Source organism: Acinonyx jubatus, chromosome D3 (genome assembly GCF_027475565.1).
Source record: "Acinonyx jubatus isolate Ajub_Pintada_27869175 chromosome D3, VMU_Ajub_asm_v1.0, whole genome shotgun sequence".
NCBI classification, from domain to species: Eukaryota; Metazoa; Chordata; class Mammalia; order Carnivora; family Felidae; genus Acinonyx; species Acinonyx jubatus.
This window is the reverse complement of record NC_069392.1, coordinates 72,691,099-72,714,478: the sequence shown is the minus strand read 5'-3', so window position 1 is coordinate 72,714,478 and position 23,380 is coordinate 72,691,099. Positions and strand designations below refer to the sequence as shown.

The 23,380-nt window shown below is 40.9% G+C and overlaps 1 long non-coding RNA gene across 2 annotated transcripts in view; it reads right to left on the bottom strand.

The window, feature by feature from the left end:
• LOC113602356 (uncharacterized) overlaps window positions 1-23,380 on the bottom strand; it is a 115,088-nt gene that overhangs the window by 85,658 nt on the left and 6,050 nt on the right. For both annotated transcript variants that reach the window (XR_003423786.2, XR_008291483.1), the window contains exon 3: window positions 5,974-6,184. This is a non-coding gene — a long non-coding RNA (uncharacterized LOC113602356). The remainder of the gene's footprint in view (window positions 1-5,973; window positions 6,185-23,380) is intronic.

Here is a 23,380-nt window from a genome sequence, read left to right as displayed (position 1 = left end):
AGGCCAGATGCTCTCAGTGTTCAAAAACATTTAGTCCTGTACTGACTTCTTGAGGGCCACCAGGCACTAGGGAGATGCCTCGAGGGAAGAGTGCAGCTGTGTATTCTTTATAGTGAGACAATTATTTAGTTATAATCCAACTTGTGGTAAAGCCTATTAGTTCTTCACAGAGGTGTCCTCACATACCTAACCTCTACAAATTTGCCTAGAGATTTTTAAGGGAAATCAAGAGTACCAATGAACTTAAAAAATGTATTATAAAATGAATGACAAAAATAAACATCCATAAATGAAAAACACTTTATTCCTTTTCTTTATCTGATACTCCATTAAAATTTCACCATATTAATATCTCAGTTATTTCATGAAAGCAGTTTAATGAATCCTTTGGAAAATTCTAATAAAAATAAGAAATCGATTATCTCAGTCTCAAATTTGCCACAATTAAAAGGAAACTTTTTTGAATTGGACTGTTTCTCCCTAAAGAATCTTCTTCTTATAACGAAGAATATTGCAGTACGCTCTAAATAGATGTTTAAAATCTCTCTCATGTGCTCTGGAAATCTCTCTCATTGAGACAGTCCCAGCTTGACAGCCCTGCAATAACCATTAAATATTAAAATAACATTAAAGAGCAACTGCTCCCCTCATGGATATAGCTACAAAACTCCGTTTCACACTAATGGGGCTCACACAGCTAAATCCCCGTGTGCTGTACTGAAAATTTACCCCTAAGGATCCGAGGATCAGACAAAGTCAAGAAAATGATAAACTCACTTGCAAAAAAAATAATCGATCCACTACCAACAAATTATTATTATTCCTGAAATTACAATCACATAATCATCCTAAAAATCAGATTGTCTAGGATTTAACAGCATCCAATTTTGCATTCACATAATATACATTTGTGATGTAGTAAAATTCATACTTGTATTGCAAGATAATTTGGATGTTGTAAAGATATTTATAAAGTTATAAAAATTGTGTCTCATTTACAAAGATCGCCTAAAGCCAGAATCTAATTCTAAATATTTTTTTATGTGCACTATTTCTGTAGACACTAGCACCGTAATGCTTAAGCTTAAGAACTGCTTTTTGTTGTTGTTTATATAGGTTTAAAGTAAAGGGGGGAAAAGGTAATGTGCATAACCAATAGTGTTAATATTTAAATTTATATGGAGCTCTTAATTTCTCCAAAAGTAACATTTTAAGAAATTATGGCAACTTTGACTCAGTTGTACCACACTATATTAATAACCATCCATAGTCACTATCCCGGAAGCAGTCACAAGCTATTGAAAAGACACTACGTTTAACAGAATGTACTCTAGACTAAGTTTTAGCTTACCCAAAATTTATCTTAGCCAAATATCAAACTAAGACCCATCTGTTGAATTCTCCAAGTCACAACTTTATCAGCTATAACATGGACTTGGGGATCTCTTAAATCTGCAGTGTGTCATTTTCTTTTGGGACAGCTAATTTGGTTTATACTGAGTCTGGTTAGATTTTCCCACTTCCCAGCCTCCTTCTCCCCCCAACATACACACACAAGCATAAACATAAAAAGGAAAAAGGAATTTTAAAATCTTACAAAGAACTATGGTATAAGTGTGTCTGTAATATTCTGTGAAATTCCTACTTGTGAACGTCAAAGTATTTCCCAGAATTGAGAGAGGCCTAGAGAATGAGAAAGAGGGAGGGGTAGTGTTGTTTTGTGGAGAAAACACCCAGATGGAAGATGTGTTCCACCACTACCAACTCTGTGATCTTGGACAGACCACTTCCTTTCTCTAGATTATACTTTCCTTCTGTGAAGAACATGGAGAGCGGTGGATATTGGATAAAATGGTCATGAAGTGCACTTGCAACTCTGAAATTGGATGCCTCTAACTAAAATGTCACTATTATGACAAACCAAAGTAGTTACTCTTAAGCCTGCAGAGAAGAAAAGAAGAGGGTGTGTGTGTGTGTGTGTGTGTGTGTGTGTGTGTGAAAGAGAGAGAGAGAGAGAGAGAGAGAGAGATAAAGGGTGAAGAAGACAGGAAATAAAGTAAATATGGATCATTTTGCAAATTCAATAGTAGTACAAGAACTGGGAGGTATCTAGAAAGATTAAAGATTTCCTGACCTTTGTTGAGCACTTCTGTGTGTCAGGTATGAATCTAATAGCACTGCAGATACTGTCTCATTAAATTCTCATTATGAACCCTGTGAGACCTACTATAATTATCCCCATCTTCTAGATGAGAAAACAAAGGCCTAGAGAGTCTTGAGTTCCATAGGTATTGTTACTAACGAAAACACGTGAAATAGAGACTGAGTCATGTCCTCAGAAGAGTCATCTTTTAGAGTCAATCAGAGTCAACATTATAGAGAATGACCCTCTGCTTTCTTTGTTTGGTAAGAGACTTTTTGGTAACACCACTGAATACACTCTAATTGTATATACTGCTGGCCCATCCCAGCAACAATATTCTTTTTCTTTCATCCACTACAAAAGTGGTATTACAATCTTCTAAGGATAACCCCATTGTCTGGCACTTAAACGTTTGTTGAAAGAATGAAGCTTCCCAACTAAGATGGGAGAACATGGACCAAATTTACCATCACCTAAAAGAGCCAAAAGGACCCCCAAAGTGGACAAAATATATGAAAGAATAGTTTTTAATTTGCTAGGCATGCAGCAACAAAGAACTGTGATCCCTAAGCGATCGGAAATGAACAAGGTGAGCCCTATGATTGCCCAATTTAATGACTGGAGGGTTTCAAGGTTCTCTGAGTTGAGAAGACAACCGAAACTCTGGAAAGACCGAGGCAACTCACATTGATGAGACAGAGGACCAGACAGCAATAACTCCAGAGAACTGCACAAGGACATCCTTGAATATTTATCAAAGTACCGATTAGCACAGGAAGTGATGGCTCTACCTGAGGCCCAAGAAAGAACCACCTGCAAGAGCACTGCTCAGTGCTCACACTGGGCTGGGAACAGTGCCCGTAATCAAAAGGAAAGTTTCTTGACATTGGTCTTGGGAATGATTTCTTGGACATGACACCAAAGCACAAGCAAAAGAAACAAAAATAGACAAGTGGGACTACATCAAACTGAAAAGGTGTGCACAGCAAAGGAAACAAGAGAGTGAAAGGGCAGCCAATGGAATGAGGGAAAATATTGGCAAACTGTATATCTGATAAAGGTTGATAATCAAACTGTGTAAGGAACCTGCAACTCAACAGCAAAAACAAAACAAAACAAAACAAAATAAAAACCTGATTGGAAAATAGACAAAGGACTTTTATCTAAAGACATGCAAATGGCCAATAGTTATATGAAAAAATGTCAAACATCACTAATCATCAGGGAAATGCTCAACAAAGTATCACCTCAAATCTTTTAGGATTGCTATATAGATTATATATATATATATATATATATCATATATATATAATATATATGTGCATATAATATATAGCACATTATATATTATATATAGCATATAATATATACAGTATATAATATATAATAGCTATATATATATATATATATATAATAAGTTTTGTCGAGGATGGAAAAATCAGAACTCTTGTACTCTTGTACCCTGTTGGTAGAAATATAAAATGGTGCAGCTACTACAGAAAACAGTTTGGTGGTTCTTCGAAAAATTAAAAATAGGCCTACCATATGATCAGGCAATCCCAGTTCTGGTTATATATCCAAAAGAATTGAAATCAGGGTCTTGAAGTGGTATCTGCATTCTCAAGTTTATCGGGGCATTATTCACAATAGCCAAGACATGGAAACAAATTAAATGTCCATCAACAGATGAATGGATCAGGACAACGTGATGCACACCCACAATGGAATATTATTCAGCCTTAAAAAGGAAAGAAATCTTGTATGTGACAATATGGATAAGCTTAGAGGACACTATGCTAAGTGAAATAAGCCAATCATGGAAAGTCAAATCCTGCATGAGGTATTTTAAATAGTTAAACTTCTAGAAACAGACAGTAGACTAATGGTTGCCAAGGGGAGTTGTTGTTCAATGGGTATAAAATTTCAATTATGCAGCATGAATAAACTCAAGAGATGTGTTGTATAATATTGTGACTATAGTTAGCAATACTGCAGTGTGCACTTAAAATTTTGTTAAGGGTCTCATGATAAGTGTTCTTACCACAATTTCAAAAAAGAAAGAAAACCAAAGTCCAATATTCCTCATGAACACAGGTTCAAAACTAAAATTCTAAACTAAATTTTAGTACTTAAATATAACAATATATAAAGTGGATAATATATCATGCTAGACTGGGGTTAATCTCAGGAATTCAGGCTGGTTTAACATTTGAAAATCAATTAATATAAATCACCATATTAAAAACCAAAGAAAAAAAATGTTAAACTCATTTGATGCTGAGCAGGTTCAACATTCATTCTAAAATTTGGTGGGGTTTTTTTTACATTTATTTATTTTTGAAAGAAAGAGTGAGACAGAGCACAAGCAGGGAAGGCGCAGAGAGAGAAGGAGACACGGAATCTGAAGCAGGCTCCAGGCTCTGAGCAAGGGTCAGCGTAGAGCCCGGTGTGGGGCTCAAACCCACCACCCGTGAGATAATGACCTGAGCCCACGTCGGATGCTTAACCGACTGAGCCACCCAGGCACCCCTCAACATTCATTCTAAATTTTAACTTTCATCAAACTAGGAATAAAAGGGAATTTCCTCAACCTCATAAAGGATATTTATTTTAAAAATGAAAAGAAGGCTACACAACTGACATCATAATTAATGATAAAAGACGGAGTACTGTCCCTCTAGAATCAGGAAGAGGGCAAAAAAATGTCTGGTTTTACCGTTTCTATTGAACATTACATTTAAGGTGATGGCCAGTGCAGTAAGACAATAAAGGCCTCGATATTGGAAATGAAGTAAAACTGTCTTTCTCCACAGATAGGATCGCTTATGTAGTAAATGTGGTGGGATCTGCCAGAGCACATGCGTGGTCACTGGAAAAATCACTGAGTTGGGCCCCATTGGCTTCAGCATTCCTGCCTATCTCCAGGCATCTCTATGCTGGGCGCGGGCAGGGATTTCTTGCACTCCTCCACAGGTCTCAGGGACCGCCACAGGAATAGGGGCAGGGGCACTGGGACGATCTGCACACTTTACAGGACCTGGCAGCACCCACACTTCTAGAAACAGCGGGCTGGCGGACAAGGTCCCCCTCTGCTACGACAGGCATGCCACTGAGCCAACACCGGAGTTTGAGCCCCGGCACACGTGGGCCCACGGGACACGTTCTCCACCCATGCCTTGATGAGGAAGGGAAGTTCTTACCACCCCCCCGCCAGGTTCTGCCCGCTGCAGCACTGTGCGCACCACCAGGAGCTGTTACTCTGCGGGAAGGGTGTTGGGTTTCTGTCCCTTCCGGAGCTGGGACCCAAGTCCTGGGTGTACTCCCTCCACAGCTCCCAGCCCACGCCTTCCGGAGTCACAGACACGGCTAATTCACTAATTCAAGTGGTAGCCCTGATTCGGAGGTCAGCCAAGGTCTCCGCCTGAGTCTCTGCGCTGCCAGCCCGGGAGCCCGTGGAGTCCGCAGGCCCGCAGCCCGTCTCTAACCTCAGCTCTTCTCCCAGCCTGCTAACCCTGCTTCGGCCTCCGGCTGGGGTGGGTGGTTGACCCACCGCGCAGCCCGGAAGCCCACCCCGACCCACCCAGAGGTCCAGGGGCACCCCGAATTTCCCCGCGGATGCCTCCTTGCCACAGCCCATGGCTGCCTCTCCGGGCGGGCCTGCCACTCGCCGGGGGGGGGGGGGGGGAACCCGGCCCTGCGCGCGGGGGGCACGGGAGACCCACTGCAGAGGCCCGCCACTCCAGATCCGAGGCGCAGTTCCAACATGCAAGGGGTCTGATCTACTTGGGCATCGCCCGCCAGAATCTTAAACATTTACACCGCGACCTTACCTGCATTCATTCCCCACGAACGCCCTCCTGGTGGTTTTTCTGAAGGCCGCCTGCGTCCGTCCCTGCGGCGCTGTGGCAGTGGAATCAAGGAACGCACCTTCCCGAGACAGGGGAGGGGGTCAGGAGCCTCCAATTGCCCCTCCTCACAGGTCGATCGGAGGCCATGACCTCTCGAAGACCTCCTCCAACCACTGTTGTTAAGTCAAACAACCTGGATGGATCCAAAAATAAATACACAGAGTTCAAGAAGCCTGATAAATACATATATTCCACGTTGTAGGATTTCACGTGTATAAACATCCCAGAAAATGTGGACTACTGTGGCAGAAAGCAAAATATTGGTTGCCTGGGCACAGAGGTGCGAGGTGGGGTGGAGGGAGCAGCCAGGAGGGCGGTGTGTATAACAGGAGCATGAAAAAATTGAGGGCGGGGGATGGATATGTGCAAATCTTAATTGATTTCATGGGTATATATGTATGCCAAATTGTACACTTTAAATACGTACAGTTTACTGAATGTCTAGTTTCCCTCAATAAAGCTATTTTTTTAATATGAAAAGGCCAATTTTTCACCAAATAAATAATATTGTGAACAATGTTGCTTAGTGCTTTCCCATTTCTTCACCACAACAACCCAGTGAGCTGGATACTCACTGAGCAAGCTACTGATTATTATTATATTATGGTTATATATTATTATTATTATTATTACTATATTGTTTCTGTGTAATACATGATGAACTCAGAGGCTCAAGGACATTAACTTTGCCAGTGTCAGATAACCTTTATCAGCAAACACAATGTAGAAATCCTTTAACGCAAATGAAATAAAGGGACAAACCTGATTTTATTACAGTGATCCTCAAACATTTCCATTTCTGCCCCCTTCACACAGCCCTAAGAGGGTCTCCCTGAACTCAAGAATCCACATCACTCTGAATTTCCAGTCTTCCCAGGAATGTAAGGTGACACCATCTCAGTCTGCACTGGCCGATGCAGTAGCTACTGAGCACTTGAAATCTATGTGGCATATCTGCAGTGAGATACAGTATAAGATACAGCCCCGATTTTGAAGATGTAACTATCTCACTAATATTTTTATATTGATTACATGTGGAATGTATACTATTTTGGATATATCAGGTTAAATAAAATATCACATTAATTTCACTTATCTTTACTTTTTAAAAAATGTTCATCTATTTATTTCGAGAGAGTGTGCACGTGATGGGGGAGGGGCAGGGAAGGGGGCAAGAGAGAATCCCAAGCAGGGTCCACCACGCTCAGGGCAGAGCACAACATGGATCTCAATCTTAACGATCTGAGCCAATATTAAGAATTGGATGCTTAACTGACTGAGTCACCCAGAAGCCCCTGTTTATCTTCAATTTTTTCTTTTTTTTTAATGTTTATTTTTTGAGAGACACAGAGAGAGAGAGAGAGAGAGAGAGACAGACAGAAAGAGAGAGAGAAAGTGTGGGGCAGGGTCAGAGAAAGAGGGAGATACAGAACCCAAAGCAGGCTCCAGCCTCTGAGCTGTCAGCACAGAGCCCAGTGCGGGACTTGAATGCATGAACCGCGAGCTGAAGTCAGATGCTTAACCAACTGAGCCACCCAGGTGCCCCATCTTTACTTTTTAAATGTGGTTCCTAAAAAAATTTTAACGACACATGTGTCTTACATTATATTTCTACTGGACAGCAGTGGTCTAAATCATACCGAGAATAGCAATGGTATGCCTTTCATTATGACAACTTCAGAAAATAATGAATTTTAAGCATGTGCTATCTGGCTTCAAGTCTGCAAGCAGGTGGAAGTCTCTAAGTAGGATGCCACTCAGAGAATCTATGGGGATACCTGAAGAAAAAATGGGCCAATAGAGGTAGAAGAGCAGATGGTGAGTAGAAAGCAAAGGGGGCACAACTGGCCATGAATTCATAGTAGGTGGCGGAAAATATTCAATCCAAACTCCTTTAAGATCAATTTTATAAGTCAAGGCTGTTCTTGTGCTAGAATGCTGCAGGGTACAATGCTAGGGTTTTGGAGCATTGAGCTCCAGTGAGTGTTTGTGGAAGTCGTGAAAGGTGAGCCAACCCAGAGTTGTCTGGACCCAACCAAGGTCTTATCTGTGCAACCATTACTAAAGATTTGAGGCAGTAGCTATGGTTTTTGCATCTGTGAATGAAAATCTTGATCTCCTCAAAGTCTTTGACTCATGCCAGACTCTTGTGCACCATACTGCTCTCTCTACTTCTCTTATTTCTCAGTCAGCTAGAGCTCTGCCACGTTGTTTGGATTCATGAGAGTGTCAGTGAATCTTGGAAGGCCTTCTTGGGCTCCCAGTGCTAACACTTCATATAAGTCCAGTAGGTGATTGAATTGCGTGGTACTGGCAGAAGTGCTGCATTCCAGGACTTGTAGGTAGTGCTCAGTTCTTCTCTTATATTAAATCCAGCTCATGTAAAATACTGTTGAAATTGCAAGGCATGGCAAATGTCACAAAAGTCAGAGCCAAGTCTTGCAATAAAATTTTGCTGTCCCAGACTCTTTCCTCTGGAATGCCTCACGCTGCCATGTTGACCACCTCCATAGGTACAATCTTTCCATCTTGGTGGATAGCTTCCTGTTGTAACCATTAAGGAGTCAATATATAGCCTCCTTTTTATCACCTTCTGAATTTGGAATCAATGGAAAAACAGCCCCAGGACAGATGATGAGAGAATGTGGCTTTAGATTAGAGGCCTAGAAATCTCCCCAATACTGAAGTATTGAATCCCTTGAACAAGAGAGACATCCCCACAGTGGCCAATAGAGCTGGGCAAACAAAGGCCTACTCCAAGTATAGGCCAGAGTGTAAATATCCTGTGGCATCCCCCAAGGAAGAGTACCCAAGAAGGCGCTGAGCTGAGCATGTTCAGTAACATCAATCAAACTTTATAAGCCTGCAGGAGTAAGGTATGGGAAGAAAGGTCAAGTTACTTGAACAAAAGACCCTCTGCACAGGAGCATTAGGCCAAGAAAATGGATATCCTCTCCACCCCTGCCCCTACATGAATGCATTTATCTACATATTGTCAAAGATGTGACAGATTATAATAAACATTTATCTCAGTGCTCGGCACATAGGTCTGTAGAATGTACTTTCCTTGATGCAAGTTCTATTCATTCGTTCCAAAAATATTTGGTCAGTGCCTATTACTGTCTCAGCAATGTTCTAGGTACTACTAGGTGAGGAAACAGACAAATCCTGCCTTTGTCGAACTTATTTATAGTCTAGCAGGGATACTGAAAAAATAAATAAGCAAATAAGTAAAACATAGGGTACGGAAGATAGTGGTAAGTGCTGTTGAGAAAAAGAATGCAAACAATGGATGAGCAAAGAAGTCTTAGTATCATATGAAGCGATTAGGGAAGACTCCCTGCAAAGATGACACTACAATGAAGGCTGATGGAGGTAAGGGAGGGAGCCTGCAGATATCTGGGGGAACGTGCTCCAAGCTGAGCAAAGCTCAAGTGCAAAGGCCCTGGGGGCACATGCCAGATGTGGTGGAGGAAAAAGCAAAGAGGTTAGAGTGGCTGCAACAGAATGAGAGCACCAAGTTCACACATATCTCTGTCTTCAAGGTTAATTCAGGTCCATTGCAATTACTCTCGCCTTTTTCTGAATGCATTTTAAAGTTCAAACTTTTAATCATTCCATCACAGCTCTTAGTTTCACTGCTAACATTCTTCAGTACCACTCACAGGTTACACACAAGCCGTATGTACATTCTTGTCAGTGGTTCTGAACCTGCCTTCCTTCCCCCAAACCTTGACAACTCCCACAGGGCAGAGCTTTCCTCGGAATCCATCAAGTGCCCCGCATGCGGCATGCGCCCTTCAGAAAGCCAGTACTCAGTGCACGTTTGGTGAATGACACTTCTAGATTGTTGCCTCAAAGAACTGCATGAAAAATGCTGCCTCCAGATGTTTCTGAACTTCTTTTCAATAAATCGAGTGTGGGTTTTCCTAGCAGCAGCGGTTTCTTTTAGAACAAGGCTGACTGTTGACAGAGTTAGTTTATCCTGAGCACAGAAGCCTCCTACCTTTTTGTGATGTAATTGCTGGCCATTTGTACACATTAACGCCTGCACCTCCTACCCACCTCCGCCATCCCCCTTGGTTCCAAACCTACTCACTGAGATGATAGTGTCCCAATGAATCAAATACACCCTGCCCTCTGGAGCTTATCTTCTAAAGGATCATGCCTTCCTTGAAGGTGTCACTTCCTTGTCACTGTTCACATAGCCCAGCCTTTTCTTTGCCCAACGTGCTCTATAAAAACAAGTCACAAAGCAGAATTTTCTGGAACCAAAAAGAAATGATCTCACCTCTTTGACTCTTTAAGTGGTTCGATCAGACTAATCAGAAAGGAGAAGGGTATTTCACTCAATGCCTTCCTCTAAAACATACTGAAGGTCTATATTGTGGAAACATGGTAGCAAGATGCTAGATGGGTCTAATCTTCTCTTTGCATTGTAAATGTTTACAACTATTGAGGGTGGGAGTTTAAGATGGTCAACAAGTTTTAGGCTTAGGTGGAAAAGGATTTAACGTGACTGTGTAATAAATTGCCTTCCTAGGCCCAAACCCCTCAAAATATCATTATATCAAAAACTTCTATAATGTTATCAGGAGAAGAAGATGGATTTGGGGAATTTTCCTAAAGTGCGTGAGTTAATATTATCTTTTTGTGGTGCAGGAAATTTTGCTAACAGCCCTGCTGATTTTCCATTAAGGGTACAGTGAGATGGAGTGCATGGCATACCGCTTTCATTCGTAGATCAACAGTGGAGACAGATTTGTAGTTTTTATCAGCATTAGCAGGGCTAAGCACATTTGTTCACAGGTATTAGAAATCAGCACTTGAATGAAAAGCTGGGCAGGGAAATAGTATTCGTGTAGTGAAAATATAACTGAGTTATGTACACAGTCCACACCCATGGCATTGTATATTCTGTGCGGGTGTTAACGACATCGAAAAAAACCTTGGCAGTTTCTTTCCTTGAGCTCATTCCTTAAATTGAATTGCACATACTAGGTCTTTATGATTACCACCATTGACAGGATGATAGCTTTTTGTATTAGTGACAACCTTTCCGTTATCAGTCTGGTGCTCAGGTTGTGAGATTGCTCAATTTTTAAGAACTAGGAAATGGAGGGGTGCCTGCGTGTCTCAGTCGGTTGAGCGTCCAAGTTCGGCTCAGGTCATGATCTCACAGTCCGTGAGTTCGAGCCCCGCGCTGGGCTCTGTGCTGACAGCTCAGGGCCTGGAGACTGGTTTGGATTCTGTGTCTCCTCCTCTCTCTGCCCCTCCCCTGCTCATGCTGTGTCTCTCTGTCTCTCAATAATAAATAATGTTAAAAAAAAAAAATTAAAAACTAGGAAATAAAACTTGTGAACAGTGGCATATAAAAAGTTGTGGTTTTTTGTTTTTTGTTTTTTTGACAGACCTAGGATTAGGACCCAGAGCATCTAATTCCAAATCTTTATTTAGTCTCTTGGAGAATAGATTCTCTTGTGTTTGTCCTGTTGATTCTTTGGGGACTAAACTTGCCAAAGAAAGGCAGCCAGGGGCAGGGTTAAGTAGAAATTAGTTGCTTTTTGAATCCACTGTCCTTGTAACTTGGGAGAAATCCTCACAAAATCTTACACACAACATTTATAATTTGCTGGAAAACTTATTGTAAAAGTCTGCATCAAATTAAATCGATCACTTGACCTACTGACCTTGGAGAGTAACACATTTTTATCAGACATTTTGTCAGATAGTCAAAAATATTTCCGTTGGTTTACAGGTTTCCTTGGAAGATGGGAATAAATTCTAGTGTGTCTGTGATTTTTTAAAAATAAAAGCATATGAAAAAATACAATACTTGGAAAAAGAATAAAATATGGACATAAAATTCATCACATCCCCCAACAATGAAAAGATTTCATAAATACTCTCACCTCTGATCATTGTACCTACAGTGCTATAGATATTGCTGAACATATGGCACATGATATCACCTGCTGTTCTCATCCCCCTCCCCTCTGAGGTATGCAGACCAGACCCCCATCAGCATATCTAGAGAAAATAATGTAATTATGTCAATTTAGTGGATTTTGATGTGTGGGAAATAAATTAGGTAGCACTTTCCTAAGCAATGGAAGTATATGCAAACAATGTTATGAGTGAGCATTGTGAGTTAATTTAACATCATTGTTACAGTAGATAAATATTATCTAGTATTTCAATTGTCATCTATCCACCAGAAAAATGAGCATCTTTGAATAAATATGATTTTAAATCAGGACCCAGTCTAGATTATCGGTTTATTTCTAGCCTAGAATTTTTTGCTTAGAAAATACTTAACCTGCTTAAGTTAACAGGTATTACCTGTTGTTTGGAGTGAAGATTTTACAAAAGCATCTCAGACCTTTACACTCCAAACTTTGGAGTGATAAAATGAAAATATTGCTTGTACACCTGAAACAAATATGACACTCGATGTTAACTACACTGGAAACTAAAAACTCAGTGAAAAATAGGAAAGAAAATATTGCTTGTAAAACAGATTGCTGGACCCATCCTAGAGTTTCTGATCAAGACGTGTGGGGTGAGGCCCAAGGATCTGCATTTCTAGCAAGTTCCCAGGTGATGCGGTGCTACTGGTCTAGGAACCACTTTTTGAGAACCACTGCCCTCAGAGTCAGCAGGGCACAGTTGAAGCACAATGTGTTTAGGAGTGCAAACTTCAGTTTCAACTATGACAACCACATCTTAGCTCTATGGCTTTGGGTAAGTTATCTAATCCTCTGCACCCTTATTTCTTCATGTGTGAAATGGGAAGCAATAATATCTGCCTCATCAGGTTTTGGGGTGTGTGCATGTGAGACTACATGTGTGTCTGTGTGTGTACCTATATGTAAGTGTGTGGAAAACGCCTATGTCGCTGGTGTGATTTGCTCCACAGCTTGGAGTACTAATACAAGTCCATCTCTTTGATGTTTCCAATTAATCATTCATACCTCCATATGCTCAAATTAGATAGATTTCCAATACCTGCCACTTGACACCTCTACCTTGCCCAGAAAAGGTGCCCAGGGAGTTTACTCTGTCTAAAGGGCCAGTGTACCTACCTCCCCGTTCTAGAAAAGAGAACTGGACAATCTAACCAGTCCACTGGCCCTTTTACTTCTGCCCTGCTACACAGGGTCACCACTGAAAACTCAGCTCACACCATCAGGTGGAATTTTTCATCTGCACAATGCCTTGATGGACCAGATTCCTTGGCACAATGGTGTCCCAACTTGAACTCCAAGACTGCCGCTCTTTTCTTTTTTTATTGAAAAATTTTTTTTTAAGTTTATTTATTTTTGAGAGCAAGAGAGTGAGAGAGAGCACATGAGTGGTGGACTGGCAGAAAGAGAGAGAGAGAGGGGGATGGAGAGAATCCCAGTGCAGAGCCTGATGGGGGCTCAAATTCACGAACTTAAGATCATGACCTGAGCCAAAGTCAAGAATCAGACACTTAACTGACTAAGCCACCCAGATACTCCAAGACTGCAGCTCTTTTAGTTTATATTCATTGGTCTGGTCATTTTTCCAAGTGTCTCACTATGCCTGGGTGACAGGGTATGGTGGACTTTCAGCCTTGGCCATATGCTGTGTTCATAGCAGCTCCCCACCACCGACCTGGCCAACCTCCACACTTTGTTAGGGTGTCAGGACTACCAGTTTTGTCTCCCCCTTTCATGACAAATGCCCCTCTGGGTGCCTTTCCCTGAAATCCCAGTTGCCCTCAGGTGGACGAGGCCTGTATAGCAGAAAGTTTCTTACAACTAAAAAGTGAGAGCGGCTGGAATCTCAATTGTTTTTGTCCAAGATGGGGGTCCTCAACCTTGTGCCAATCTACTTACCTCAATTATCTGCCTTTTGCAATTCCACCAGCCATCACTACTTCTACTTCTCCCCATTCCCATGGCGCCTGCAGGAAGAGTCCCAGCACACAGTAGGCTGTCCCTAAATGTAGACATTATAAGGACCCACAACCCTCTTCTAACTCCACTCTGCTTTCCAAGGTGATAAAATGAGGGTCCCTACAACTGAGGTCACCGCTGGTCCCTTGCAGAAGTTGGGTTTTCATCTATTGGTTACTGGAGATGCTGGGCTTTCCTTATCCCCTTCTCTAGGGAGATCACGTCCTGGCACATCCCCTGCCATTCTGCTCCCCTTCCTAAATCCCCGCATTCTTTTACCCTGGGCAATGTTCAGAAAGCAAAGACCCTCTTCTTCCTGCTATTACAACCTGGACCAGAGCCAGCTCCAAGCAGGCCTCCAGAGCTCCTATCTTAACCCTTTGTTAACCTCCCAACGGAAGACCCAGCAGGGCTCGTCTAACCCATACCAGAGGAAGAAAAAAGAGGAAGATGTGGAAAGGAAGGAAATTTGCATCCACCCCAATGAAGGCGTCCCAGTGTGTGACCTTGACACATATCAGAACTAGTTCTCCAAGAATTTTGGGGTGGGGTTAGGAGCATAGCAGAAAAAGGGAAGAATCTGCCTGAAATAAATTGATGAAGTGGCAGAATTAAAACCTTCCGTCAGTATTTATGTGCACAGTCTTTGTATCTACTGCTTTTTGAAAACTATTGTTAAGGTATAGCACAATGATTATCCAGTCATTCAATAAAGATGTGTTCAGTGCCTGTCCCATGCAAGGACCTGTTACTTTGTATGCACTAAACATACAAAGTATACACTTTGTATACAGTTAAGTGTCCCTTATTACAGGGACACAGGGAACATGACACAAAGTGTCAACCCTTTGGAAGCTTTTGGTTCCAAATGACATGACATCTGATACTAGGGAGCTCCAAGGACATAGAGCTCATGGCATGAACATTAGTTGTGACAATTCAAGCTTCTAAATGATGCTCAGGGTAAGAAGACCACACTCGGTGGTATGGTATTCCCTCTTAACCAGGGGTTCACTTCCCGCGGTGTCAGTTACACACACCCCGCCTTTCTTCGCGCTCCAGAAGCAGACGATTTTTCTTCTGCCACATAGTCAGGAGGTCAACAGTAGCCTGACACTATGTCACAACATGTGGGTCATGCACCTCATTTTGTCTCATCACCTCAGCATTTTGTCTTCTCGTATTGTCACAAGAAGGATGAGTACAATAGATATTTTGAGGGTGAGAGAGAAACTATATTTACATAACTTTTATTACAGTATATTCTTATAATTGTTCTGTTTTATTGTTGCTGTTAATTTCTTACTGCGTCTAATTTACAAATTAAACTTTATGGTAGGTGTGTTTGTATAGGGAAAAACATGGTGTATATGTGTGCATGTATGTGCGTGTATGTGTGCGTGTGTGTGTGTATGTGTGTGTGCGTGTGTGCGTGTGTGTGTGGTTCGGTATTATCTGCAGTTTCATGCATCCACTGGGGGTCTTGGAATGGATCTCCCACAGATAAGAGGGATGACTGTATAAGCCAGGAATCAGAGAAATTGCATTTTTCCTTAGGAGGAATTATTTCCTTTGCTGTGCTTTGCAAATGGGGATGATCTCCTGGCCTCCTGAATAACATATACTCTTTGTGATTTTTTCCTGGTCATAGGGATGGTTTCTCCTTTATACTCTGTGTACCAATTTTCCTGTAGGACTGACAGCAGGCCTTTTGAAAATGGGTTAACCAGCAGCAGGGTGCAGCCTGTGGTTATGAAATAGAACAATGTTCACTATTAGTTTATAGACAATAGTGAATAGTGCCTACCTGTTCCATCTGTTATAACTATTTTAATAATCCCTCTTAGAAATATACATAGAAATATATTCTGAGATTCATAATATATCAAGAATATATTTCAGATCATATATATATAGCACTCTCTAAAATGGAGGTGTAAGCTAAATAATAAATTACAATAGTAACATCTAACTTAATATTTAAGTAACAATTCATAATATACAGTTTTGTATAAATATATTAGCTCTTTATGCTAACTCTATCGAGTAAATAAAATGATCCTCATTCTTAGAGATGAAGAAACTGCAGTTCTAAGAAATTCAGAGGTTTGTCTAGAGCAGTGGTTCTCGCTCTAGGGAGTGAGTGACTTCACTTCCTAGGGAACATTTGGCAATGTCTGGAGACAATTTTGGTTGGAACATGAGAGGGGGCTGTTGCTGGCATTTCGTGGGTAGACCCTGAGCGGTGGGAAACAGCCTACAATGCACAGGACGGTCTTTCCCATCAAAGAATTACCCAGCCCAAACGTCAACAGTGCCAGGGTTAAGAAAACCTTGTCTAGGGGCACCTGGGTGATTCAGTCAGTTAAGCGTCCAACTCTTTGTTTCAGCTCAGGTCATAACCTCGTGGTTTGTAAACTACAGCCCTGCCTGGGGCTCTGTGCTGACAATGCGACCCTGCTTGGGATTCTCTCTCTCTCTCTCTCTCTCTCTCTCTCTCTCTCTCTCTGCTCCTTCCCTGCTTGCTCTCTCTCAAAATAAATAATAATAATAATAATAATAATAAATAGACTAAAAATATTTTTAAGAGAACCTTGTCTAAAATCACACAGTTGGTAAGATCTGAACTCAGGGTTATTATTCTTAAACCAGTCTTTTTTCTGTTATCCTCAAAGTGGAAAGATTCATCTTGAATTGAATGGGGAAGCCTAATCTATTACATTTTACATTGTGCTCAGTTTCCTTTCTCTTACTCTTGAGCTTCTGGGAAAGGGTAGAAAGTATACCTTGAGTAGACAAGCAAATGGTGCTACATAGTAAAAAATTGTTGCCAGTGAAAATGGAAAATCTTTCAGCATAATCCCCTCCCCACTGCAGCCCACTGCACCCCACCTTTCCAATTTTATATAATTCATTATATCTGTGATAACAATTTTTTTGGACTACAAAGGGTGATACAGTTCCACTGTTTCCCAGAACTAACACTAAGCTAGACAACATCTAGAACCGTGCAGGAGAGATGAGAGGCAGGAATAAATGATTGATTAACACGTGTGTGAGTTCTCAATTATCGATGGTAATGGCCCGTGGATGTAATGTGGATTTGCCAAAGCTGCTGATAACCCAAAAGTAATTTTTATTGAGATTTTGGAATATAAAACATTTTTGAAAGAAGAGTCATCTATCTAATAATTACTTTAATTTTGAGGTAAGCTACGATAATGGGTATTTTTTAATTCCCTAAACACACATCATTGTGAGGCAGGAGAAGCATCCAAGAATGTGCTAGTGAGTAAGGAATGCCAACAAAGACTAAAATCTGGAACAGGATTCGCAAAGCAATGGCTAAAAAAGCTGTGGTATGGGCATAGCATAGCCAGGGACAAGCGAGGTAAGGCCACGGCACCCCACAGCCGGACAGCCTGGGTGCCAATGCTGGCTGTGGATACCTACTAACTTTAGGATTATGAGCAAGTTACTGAATTTCTCTGCACCTTAGTTTACCCAACTATAAAATAGAGTCTATAGGGGCACTTAGATGGCTCAGTCGGTTAAGAGTCTGACTTTGGCTCAGGTCATGATCTCCCTGTCCAGGAGTTCAAGCCCCACATTGGGCTGTCTGCTGTCAGCACAGAGCCCGCTTAGGATGCTTTGTCCCCCTCACTCTCTGTCCCTCTCCCACTTGCACACACACATACTCTCTCTCTCTTAACACTAAATAAACATTAAAAAAATAAAATGGAGTCTACATAGCACCTACCTCATGGTGTGGTCCTAAGAACTAAACATATTTAAGGATGTGCATGGTGCACATTAAGTGTGATAGTACTATATATTTCCCATATTATGCAGGCATTAACGTGAATCAGGCAAACCTTTGTATGGCAATGTGAAAACCTGGCATGATATACTAAGGGAAAAAAGAAAAGAAAAAGAAAGGAATTCAGATAATTATACCACTGTCCCGTGTATATTTTAAAGCCCCCGATGACTAGATATGTGAGTTATAGATTGCACAGCGAGTAAGAACTTGAAATTTTTTTTTCAACAAGAGAAGTTCACTTACAATCACTTCTTGGTCAGGAGGTGGACACAGATGGCCACACTGAAGCAGATTTACTTTTCCAGTAATGGAATGTAAGACTAGGAAACCCAGTGGGCTCCAGGGCAAGAGAGTAGAAGGACCTTTTAACTTCCAACAAAAGTTACCTCTCCTAAGAGCTCTTGGCATAGCTGGTCACTTGCAAAGAGGAGAGCAAGTTGAATGGGGTTCATTGAGCTCTCTGGGAGTACAGGGATCCTATTGGCTCTTTCCTTTCTTGGAGTAACATGGTTGGAACCTCTCTGTCTGCTGTGTTAGCATTGTCATATCTGAGGTCTGATGAGAGGAATACACTACAAGGCTTCCAGAGGGGAATGTTCCCCAAGGGAAAAGAAGCCTGGTTGGGTGGCAAAGCCTAGATACCCTGGTCTAGGAATACATGGGGAAGGCCACTTCCGGTCCAGGTATGGCTGAGGTAAGAAGCCCATTTGGACCAGCTTCCTTAGCTCAGAAGTCACACGTGTGAATATGGGCAAAAGTATATACTGTTGGAGTCCACATGTAGAGCAGGATTATGATCTCCGAGAGGATCCTACCAGTAAAAGCATAATCGTGGCTATGGATGATGCCATCAGATGGCACAGGACTGGTTATCAATAGTGACCTTGGGGTATTCACAGAAATCCCAGAAGAAGTACATTAGGTTTGCCAGTTCTCTGTCCTTCTGAGTTTTGTAAGCATAATGAATCTCTTTTGAGTAATTACCTAGAGGATGAAGACAATCTAGGTAAGTGGTACATACTGAATTTATGAAAATAGATGTAGATGTGAGTATAGATTAAGTATAGATACATTAATCAGAGTTAGATAGATCAAGAGTTTTTGACCCCAAGAAGTGGTGTGACCTTACCATGCATTTGAAATTTTAGCAGTTGCAGAATAGATGCAACTATTTCATATTGGTTCAAAAATCTGGATGTGTGTGTGTGTGTGTGTGTGTGCGCCTGTGCACATGAAACTCAAAGTGTGGTCTCAGGACTAACAAAATCATCATCACATGCATCCAGTGGCATGCTGGTGAATGTTTAACATCTGGCTTACAGAGGGGAAGGATGGGTGAGTTGGGGGAAGAGTTCTGATTTTTAGCATTTGCTGATTTCAATGCTTTAAATGCTCCTACCTGGTTGATGTCTTTGTGATATCATTGAATGTGGAATTGGGAGGAATATGCACAGTGGCCTCTACTGAGCTAGAGCAAGCTGACTCCAGTGCACCATTGCATGGGTCCCTGTCCCTCCCCAGATTTGCTGATCAGAACCTCTGGGATTGAAGCCCCAGAGTATGAGTTTTAACAAACCACCTGAATTATTGTGATGCTCATGAAAGTTTGCAAAGCATCATGGAAGTCAGCAGACTCCTAGGTTTCCTGCAGAGGTGAAAGTGCAATCAGGACATCCAAATAGGTAGCTTTGTTGAAACCACAAATTAAGCCAGGAAAAAGGAGTATGGAGCAGTGTACTTCACTCTGGAAACTCATTAGTGGATGTTAAGGCAGAAACACAGCCCAAACAATATACAGGAAGAGAAAGCAGCCAGAGAAGCAACTAAGATATGGAAGAAATGAGAGTGGAATTTTCCAGGAGTGCAATCCTAAAAGACCCAAGGAGAACTTCTCAGAAGTGTCTTGTGTGTGAGCTAAGAAATAAATACAAAATTAATCTTTATCAAATCATATTAGTAGAACTATACAGCCTAAACACAATCTGTAAATGGGTCAATCGGCATATGATAAATTTTGTCACTAAAAATAGATTAAACAATCAAAACGGTAAAATTTAGATCCCCAAAATTTGGGAGGGTAGAATTGAACTCGAGAGAATTAATGACTATATTGTTTTGTTTATTGTGAATATACATGTGTTATACTGTATTTATTTTGTTGTATGTCATGTGTTTTTACTGAAATGAAAAATAATGTATTTTCTATTAATGTTAGAATTTTAAAAACTAAGTAATTTTTAGTTTTGACTTTTAAAAAATTCTAACATTAAAAGAAAATAAATTATTATTTTATTGTGGTAAAAACCACATAACATAAAATACCCTACCTTAACCGGTTTTAAGTATATGGTAGTGTTAACAAACACTATGCACATTGTTGTGCAACAGATCTCTAGAACTTTTCATCTTGCAAAACTGAAACTCTTTGCCTATTGAATGACTCCCCTTACTGCTTCCCCAAGCCCTTGGCAATCACCATTCTACTCTCTGTTTTTATGAATTTGACTACCTTAGGTACCTCATATAAGAATTATGCAGTATTTGTCTTTTTCTGACTGGCTTATTTCACTTAGCATAATATCCTATGAATCATTCATATTGTAGCATATGATAGGATTTCCTTCTTTTTAAAAAAAAATTTTTTTAACATTGTATTTTTTTGAGAGACAGAGACAGCGCGTGAGCAGGGGAGGGGCACAGAGAGAGAGGGAGACACGGAATCCAAAGCAGGCTTCAGGCTCCAGGCTGTCAGCACAGAGCCTGACTTGAGGCTCAAATTCATGAACTGCAAGGTCATGACCTGAGCCAAAGTTGGACGCTTAACTCACTAAGCCACCCAGGTACCCCGGATTTTATTCTTTTTTTAAGGGCTGAATAATACTACTGTGTATGTATATACCACATTGTCTTTATCCATTCATTTACTGATGGACATTTAAACTGTTTCCACCTCTTGGTTCTCATGAATAATGCTGCCACAAACATGGGTGTGCAAATATCTTTTTGAGATCCTGTTACCAATTCCTTTGGATATACAACCAAAAGTTAAAAAGGGAAAGCTATTATTATTAATTAAATATCAATTATTAACAACACAAAAATAAATATATATACATATATATTTTTAAAGTCATAGCTGGAGTTTTGATGAAAATTGATGGAATCCTTCATTATGCCTGTGCAGAATACAAGGTTAGGCACTGGAACAATGAAGAACTTTGAAATAGTCTCTGCCCTCTAAAGGTTTAGAGTCTAATTGATGAAGCAATACCAACACATAAATAAATAAATTATAATAGTTTGTTTCAAAAGTAAATTAGTTCAGGGGCACCTGGGTGGATCAGTCAGTTAAACATCCAACTCTTGATTTTGGCTCAGGTCATGATCTCATGGTTTATGAGATCAAGGCCCACGGTGGGCTCTATACTGACAGTGCGGAGCCTGCTTGGGATTCTCTCTCTCCCTCTCTCTCTCTCTCAAAAGAATAATTAAAAAAAACATTTAAAAGTAAATTAGTTCATCATATTAATTACTGGTGCAAGTACAAATTGGTCATTCCACTCTGGAAAACTGTCTGGCAATGTCTACTGAAACTAAAATGTGCCTACTTGTGACCCAACAATTGTAGGTATATAACAGGATATCATAGGTATATATTCAAGATAAATAACTGCATCTATCCACCCAAAAGACATGTACAGAATTTTCAAGGTTGTTCTACTCATAGCAGTCAAAATTTGGAAAACGTGAATTTGAGGGGGTGTTGAATGGATAAAAAAATTGTTGTATATTACTCAAATGAAATACTATACAACAATAAAAAAGAACAGCCTGCTTCTATACACAACTACATGGGTGAATCTTACAGATGTAATTATAAGCAAAATAAGCTAGATGTACATGGACTGGATGATTCCAAGTTCAAGAATAGGCAAAACTAATTTCTGGTTGTACAAGTCACAGACATGGATAAGGACTGTGAAGGGGAAGGAGATAGCCTTCTGGGTTGCTGAAAATGTTCTGTATCTTGATCTGGGTGGTGGTTACACTGGTATGTGTGCATGTAAAAATTTACTAAGCTTTGTAGATTTTTTCCTTTTTACTGTATGTATGTTGTACTGCAATTTTTTAAAAAGTTTTTGTTCTAAATAAGTGAGTTAGTTTCAGAGGAGGAAGTGACGGGGAAAGATCAAGAAGTCAGAGTATACCTCAAAGGGGGGAAATAAGAATTAAGCTGGATTTGATAAAAGGTAGGAATTATTCAAGGGAATTGCATGAGGGAGGTCAGTTCAAGCAATAGAAAATATGGGAAGAAATACGTAGTGGCACAGAGGTTCAGAAAGCTTGGCAGACCTTGGGCTTGTCTCTCCAACATCCATCTTCCCTTCCCCTCTGAACAGAAGCCTTGTGGGTCCTATACTGTGGGTTGGGTATGACTGGCTTCACCTCCGCTCCAAGAGGGGGCCTTAACTGGTTTGAGCCTTATCAATATAATCATTTAGGGATTGATATAAACCAGTCATTCCAATGGTTTGGTTCAAAAGCAGGCATCTTCCTAACATGGTAGAGTTAGAGTTCAGCTGAGGCTTTAGTATCAAAGCTTAGGAAGGACATGCAACTATTGAAAGCAAGCAAAAAAGTTTATAGCTTCAGTTTTTGATGGTAACCATTTTGGTGAACATGAGGGAGTTGCCTGATGTAGAAAGTTGGGCTGAGTTGACAGGAATGTGGAGAAACAAAGCTGAAGCCCTGAACGATGGCACCAGATTTTTTAGGTTTGCAGGCACATTATTGTTTAAATCCACTGTGAAATATCCACTTGGAATGGATTTTTATGCTGCTTTGTAACCCAAATAACGTTTCTAATAACCTAGGCACAACACCTCTTGAATGATTTCTTCTAGTTTCCACAGCCATAGCCACAGCCTTCCTTCAGACTCTCACAACACTGGTTGAGAGAAGTGCAACGACTTTCTAACCTGGTCTCTGCCTTCCTTTTCTTCATCATCCTCCATGTTGCTCCCCAAATGATCTTCTCAGGCATATCTGATCACTGCTGCTAGGTGCACGACCCTACAGGCTCCATGCATTGGGAATAAAGGCTAATGGGTCCAAGTTTGCCAACTGAGTTTTACATTTATTTTTGATAGAAAAAGAAACAGAGCATGAGTGGGGGAGCACAGAGAGAGAGGAAGACACAGAATCCGAAGCAGGTTCCAGGCTCCAAGCTGTCAGCCCAGAGCCCCACGTGGGGCTCGAACTCACGAACCATGAGATCATGTCCTGAGTCCAAGTTGGTTAAGCCGAAGTTCGATGCTTAACCGACTGCGCCCCCTAGGCGTCCTGCCAACTGAGTTTTTAATACCTTAGTTCTACTCACGAACAAGACCCTTAGTATCCAGCCAGATTTTGTCCGAGCTAGCACTTCAGCCCAGAACATGCTTCGCTCTCTATCTGCTTAATAAGAATACCACTTCTCCTTTCCGCATCCAGATCTAAACTTGTCTCAGAATTCTAAGTGTTTAGGTTTCTCCATCTGATAACTACTCATTAGGCTACAGTCTGGTAGGACAATTTTATG